Source organism: Quercus suber, unplaced genomic scaffold (assembly GCF_002906115.3).
Source record: "Quercus suber isolate HL8 unplaced genomic scaffold, Cork oak 2.0 scaffold_68, whole genome shotgun sequence".
Taxonomy (NCBI): domain Eukaryota; kingdom Viridiplantae; phylum Streptophyta; class Magnoliopsida; order Fagales; family Fagaceae; genus Quercus; species Quercus suber.
Window position 1 is genome coordinate 1,503,654 of NW_027069533.1, and position 6,718 is coordinate 1,510,371.

The following is a 6,718-nucleotide window of genomic DNA, read 5'->3' on the forward strand; positions in this document are numbered from 1 at the left end:
GCGAAAAACACTTAGAAGATTTTTCTAGAATCTTACCTTCACAGTGTTTCGCGGCTTGATCTGGCGACTTACTGGCGACTTGGATAAGTCGCGAAAAACGCGTGTTTTGCATTTTTGAAGACAGTTTAAAATTTTTTTTTCAATTTTCCCTCGATTTTCAGCAACTGTTCATTGCCTTCTTCACTCTCTCTCTCAAAGCTTTCGAATATCACTGAAAAATCCTTCATTTCTGCATCATCTCTGCACAAATCTTCAAGGAAAAGGTATGGGCTTTCTTGTTCTTTACTCCATTTTCATGTTTTATGAAAAATTCTCTTGAATCTCTGTGTTTTACTGTTCGGATTGCTATAAGGGTATTCTGATCTGTTATGCTTAAAATTGGAGTTTTGATGGTGTGGGTTGTTCTCTTTTGGTAATGCCTAGCTTCTTGGGGTTACTCTATTATGGTATTTCATTTTTTTTATCTTCTCATTCATGGTTTTCATGTTTGTCATTTGTTTTTCTATGGGTATGTCCTTTGGGTATACTGTTTGTTGGATGCTATGTGATGTTTTCTCAAATGTATTGTGTGCCTGTCTTGTGTGTGACCTTGGTTATGTGGTTCAATCTATTCTGTGTGTGTTTTTACACATCTTGTGCATGATCCTGCTTCTAGGGATTAGCTTTCACACTTCATGTTCTGTTGGTTACATTTCAGTGATAGCTGTTTTCATTTGTCTGAATGAAAATTTCATCTTTACAGACTGAATTTGGTTAATCTGTTGGTCATCATCTATTCTTGGTTTGTGTTGTTGCTCAATACTCTGTTCTTCCTGAAAATTACATGGTCACTAATTTGTGTATATTTCCACATATTGTCTTGTGCCCTTGTTGTGAACTTTTCTGAGTGTTTACAGATGGCTTCCACATCCTCTAAGAAGAAGACTCCTGCTAAGAAGGCTGATAAGAGATTAAAAATGGATAGCAACCTGTTTAGATCAGTCAAACATTTTGAGAGATACAAAGATTCCTTTGTAAAAGGAACAATTATCCAGGAGAGATTTGTGGATTTGCATGACTTGAGGGATACATTCATTCCACAATGCTTTGAAGGAAGAGGCTGGGAGAAACTTCTGGGTGACTTACCTTTAGTGTGTGAACCTCTTATCAGAGAATTCTATGCCAATGCTGTGATAAGGGAGGAAGAGTTGAGTTGTTGGGTGAGGAAAAAGGAGTTTACCTTAGATGCTCATGACATTGATAAGGTTTTGGGACTGGAGGGTTTAGAAGATTATGAATTTACAAACTACAAGGACAGAATGGTCTCTCTGGAAACTGTCCAGAAAAAGATTGGTGGAGTTTTAGAAAGGAGATGTCTCAACACTTCTGACTTTCCCAAAGACATGAGGTGTTTAACAACAATTATGATGTACAATCTGTACCCTATAAGGAAAATGACTACATTGACGAATGCCAGAGCCATCTTTCTTATGGATCTTAAGGAAAATACTTTTATTGACATCAGTTCCCACATTTTTGACACTATAGTGGAAGAAACTAAAACCACCTCGAGGCCCAAGCTGGTGTTTCCAAGCCTTCTCATGAGAATTTTCAAAGAAAAGGGGGTGGTAATCCCACAAGATATCAGTCCCATGCCTCCTCTATCAGCCATCAACAAATTTACTCTAGTACGGATCCAGAGTCGTCTTCCAGGAGAAGAAGAAGAGGGTGTCCATGAAGAAGGAGATCCTATGGAGACTGAAGCAGAAGGAGCAGGACCAGTTTCCACACCTAGAGTAAGAGTCAAAAGGAGCAGACCCTCTACCTCATCATCTGTTCCTCCTGATACCCTTCAGATCATTCTGGAGAGACTTGATACTATCCGTGATGTTCAGAATCAACAGACAGAGAGGATGACAGCAATGCAGGACCAGCTTGATGTACTCTCTGCAAAGTTTGATAGCATTCATACCAGCCAGGATCACTGACTCTTTGGCCATTCCGGTCAAAAAGGGGGAGATCAACTTTTGGGGCAGCTCTTGAGGGGGAGTTTAATTATGTTATGTGTTTACTTTAAGTGTGATACATTTTGTTTGTTTTAAATATCTGTGCCTTAAGTTTGGTACACTTGTGAATCTTTGGGGTTTACTTATATAGTATGATGTTATTCAGCTTTTAGCATTGTTTGTTTGTCTTTTGTACCCATTGTTGCTTTTGTAAGCTTTGAGGGTTGTTTCTAGCACTTTTGCATGATTGTAGGCTTGTATGGTTTGTGCCATGTATTTGTCAAAACTTTGCATATGCAGCCTTTGTGCTTTGTGTTTTGGTACTTGTTAATGCTTTGCATTACCTTAAGTACAACACTCTTGTGCCCTTGTAGGATTGTTCCTAGATGCATATATGTTTGTATGCATTGGTTGAGTGTTGGACTTGCAAATGATTCTCTTCAATTGAGTTTATCATTTTTGCATGTCCGGATGTTCATTCCTTGTGTGAATGAACATAGTAATCACTTTTGCTTAAGTGACTACTGGTGTTGATCTTGCCATGAATTATTGCTTTTATGCCTATGTTCATTTTTGCTTGATCATGCTTATTTTGCTCCATATGCATATTAAGTTTTCTGCATACAATGATATTGCTATGTTATTGTGTTTCAGGAGTTACTTATTCATATGTTCAAGAGCTTTACAGAATCTAGAGTTAGGTGTGAGTGAGTTTTCCAACTGTTCCCAACTCACGTTTAAGTCTAGAGTCTGTTGTAGGGTTTTGTCACGGAATAGCCAAAGGGGGAGATTGTAAGGTTGAATTTAATCAACCATCTAATTGGCTTTATTCCATGACCAATTTGCTTGTAATTTAGCACTTAGTAACCCTGTATTTAGGTGAGAAAATTGTAAGGGTAGTGTGTGAGAAGATGTGAAGAAAAGCTCAAGAGTGTGCAAGAAAAACAGAGTCTCGCGGCTAGGGCTCGCGGGTGGATCACGACTGGCAAGCCGCGAAAGGCAGGCATGTGAGAGGCACACTGGGAAGCTGAAGGGTCGCGCCAGCTGTCACGCTATAGGACAAAAGTTCCAGGCTGTCCAGGCCGTTACGTCGCGACTGGAACTCGCGACTTGGACACGCCGCGAGTTAACCCTGTTTGGCAAAAACTGACGTTTTGCATTCCCTTCTCACCCTACTATATATACGCCCTTATACCCTCTAAATTGAGAGAGCTTCCAGAGAGAATTTTGTGAGAGAAACCCTAGAGAAAAACAAGATTGCCTCATCCCCAATCTTTACCTTAGAGACTCTTTAAATTCCTCTACTCTCTTCCTCTCCATTGTCATACCCTTGAGAGGCCTTTTACCAAATCCTTATCTCACCACACCCACGTCTGTGAGAAGGTTCATTTGGTGCTTTGGGAAGTAGTTTGGGAAGGAACCAATACACATTGGTTGATGTTATGGTCAAGTAGCGGAATCCGGGAAGCTAAAGAAGAAATAGGTTCGGCGTAACCTCGTTGGAGCAAGAAGCTTGGAGGGCTTAGGTACTTGGGTAGATTAGGCTTGGAGGGTCTTCTGCTGTTCATGTATCCCAACTATATTCTTTAGTGGATTTTATCACCGCTTGGAGGGCGGCGGAGAGGTTTTACGCCGAGGACTTCGTTTCCTCTTCGATAACACATTGTGTGTTGTCCGTGTGTTTGCATCTTCTTTCCCTTTATCTTTGCCTTATATTTACTGCTGTGGATGTGTTTATATTTGGCTTAAATTGTTCTATCAATTCTGTTATAAGCTTGTTATCATATTCCGCACATTAATTGTTTGATATAAAGCTTGAATTGGTATTTTTGTAATTTGGGGTCTAAACGTTCAAAGGTGTTTTATACTCTTTTTGAACTTTCAAACAGGAAGTACAAAAATAAGTAACAAGATTCCGCTTAGACGGATATAAGTTATTGACGATCAAAAGGTCCCTAAAAGGGTTAAAAGCCAAAAATGGCTACGTAACAAGATTTTGCTTAGACGGATGTAAGTTACTGACGATCAAAAGGTCCCTAAAAGGAGTAAAAGCCAAAAATGGCTAAGTAACAAGATTTCTCTTAGATAGATGTAAGTTACTGACGATCAAAAGGTCCCTAACAGGGGTAAAGGCCAAAAATGGCTAAGTAACAAGATTCCGCTTAGACGGATGTAAGTTACTGACGGTCAAAAGGTCCCTAAAAGGGGTAAAGGCCAAAAATGGCTAAGTAACGACACTCCGCTTAGATGGATGTAAGTTACTGACGATCAAAAGGTCCCTAAAAGTGGAAAAGGCCAAAAACGGCTAAGTAACAAGATTTCGTCTTGACGGATGTAAGTTACTGACGACTAAAGGATCCCTAAACGAATATAAGGCACTGCCAAGGTGCCAGTTATAAGGGATTAACGAAACAATAGACAAAGAGGTGCTAATAGAGTCAAAGATTCGTCAAGTGCACAACGTGGGCGATCAAAAGATGTCACCAGCATATCTCAAACTAAAAAACATGTAGTGCAAGTAAGTGCAAATTAAATTAAAGGCAAAATTACTATTATTTGTACGAACTAAATGCCCATAAACACCGGGCTAAAAATATTGTTCTCAAAATAGATGAAAATAAAATCATTCAGAAATTAGATTTACATAACTACCTAAAATGAAGAGGGCATCCAAAAAGAGAATTTTTTTTTTGCTAAGTATCGAGTTGCACCATCGTTGGCAGGAGCATCAGTAGCAGGAACGTCCCCGGGGGCGTTAGGCTCAGTCGCAGAAGATTGAGCAGCTTCGTCGGCAACCATCTCCTGGTCCACCTCCTCCAGATCCAGCCTATCCATATCCACTCCAGAAGGATGCTTCACAAGGTATCTCCTCAGGAGTTCGAAACCCTTAAAATACCAACTGAGGAGCACAGTGTCGTACGCGTCAGTGGCTTGAAAGGCTTTAACGGACTTGGCAGCTATGGTCTTGAGACTCTCCCTGGCTCCAAGAAGTTGCTCGTCCTTCTCCATTGTCAATTGGCACTCAACCTTGAGGTCGTCATTCAGTTTCTTGACTTGCTCTTTCAAAGTATTGGCCTCACCCATGGAGTCAATAAGGTCCTTCTTCAGCGTGGAGTTCTCCGCCTCCAAAGCTTCCATCCTAGATGTTAGGGATGCCACCTTAGCCTCCTGAGTAAAATACTCAGAAGTGAGATGCAGACTCTCCCCTAACACCTGAAAAGAAGGTCAAGGACGTCAGTCAAAAAAAAAAAAAAAAAAAAGTTGCCCAAGACAATATACCTCAACGAGCTCACCTGAAAAGAAGGTCAAGGACGTCAGTCAAAAAAAAAAAAAAAAAAAAAGTTGCCCAAGACAATATACCTCAACGAGCTTATAAACATGACGAGCCGCAACCTCATTGAAAGGGACGCCGGACAAGGCTCTCAAGTCCGCAGCCATCACTACCTCGTGGGCCCGGTCCATAGCCATCTTCTCATAATTCCAAACGCTAGATGGACGAGAATTAGTTTTCTCTTTCTCCTTTTCAGACAATCGCGGCCTCTTGGAGACAGGAGTGCTGCCTATTTCTTCCACGAATGTCGTAGGAAAAGCTGTCCTCATCGTCTCACCCACGGAAACAATTGGATGGACGGAGGAAGCTGGAGCAGTAGGGCCTCCCTTTCTGGTGACACGCACTGTCTTCTTTCCCAAATTCGACAGAGGCTCATCCTTCTTCGATCTCATCTTCGCGGAGAGATCCTTGTTAAATTTGGTCGTCATTTCTGCCGGAAGGGAATACTTGTAAAAAAATAAAATAAATAAATAAAAAAATAAAATAAAATAAACTTGTACCGACGAGTTCAACACTTACTCTTTTTTCCTTCAATTTCAATGTTGCGCAAGACGAAGGAAGACGGGTCAGGGCCAAGATGATAAAAAGCAAGGGTCCGCGGATCTACCAAGTTGTCCCAACCCTCGATTGTCTGGGCATACTCGATTGCCTGCTTAACCTGTTCCTTATACCTGCCCTTAAGTTTAGGTCGTCTCTTCACTGCGAAAGACAAAGGATAAAGATGTTAATGACGACAACAATGAATACAGCAGAGCTAAAGCAACAAGAAGAAAAACTGACGCACCTAAAGTCGAGGTTCCCCGCCGACGAAGCAACCTTGGAATATCACCCCATTCTCGACTGGAGGGAGTCTCAAAATCATCCCCGAACACAAAGAAAAATCTTGATTTCCAGTACCTGAAGGACGAAGGTAACCTTCTAACAATCTTGGTCCTCCTCTCCCAAGGTACCAACTCGTAGTATCCATACTCCTTGGATTCCTTCAAACGGTATAGGTAGACGAGCTCACCTACCTTGATCATATCCCCGTTAGTAGCCAACCATATTTCCATACAGTTAACCACTATCCTTCATGAATTGGGCATTAATTTCCCAGGAGCAATCCCAAAATGATGTAAAAACTCCATCAGGAATGGATGGACGGGAATCTAAGTCCACAGGTGAAGGCAGCCTCGTAGAAGCACACCTCACCAGGAAAAAAGTGACAAGCTCTATCCTCGTCACTAGGTTGACGGACACAAACCCTCTCTGGAAATTGAAACCTATCCCTGAATCTACCTACTGTCTCAGCATCCAGCAAACAAACATCTTCAAGTGCATGAAAAGCCCTAACCACACAAGGAGTAGAGATAGCTGTATCCCTTTCCACTGGATCGCTGCTAGACAACAATCCAGTCTCGAG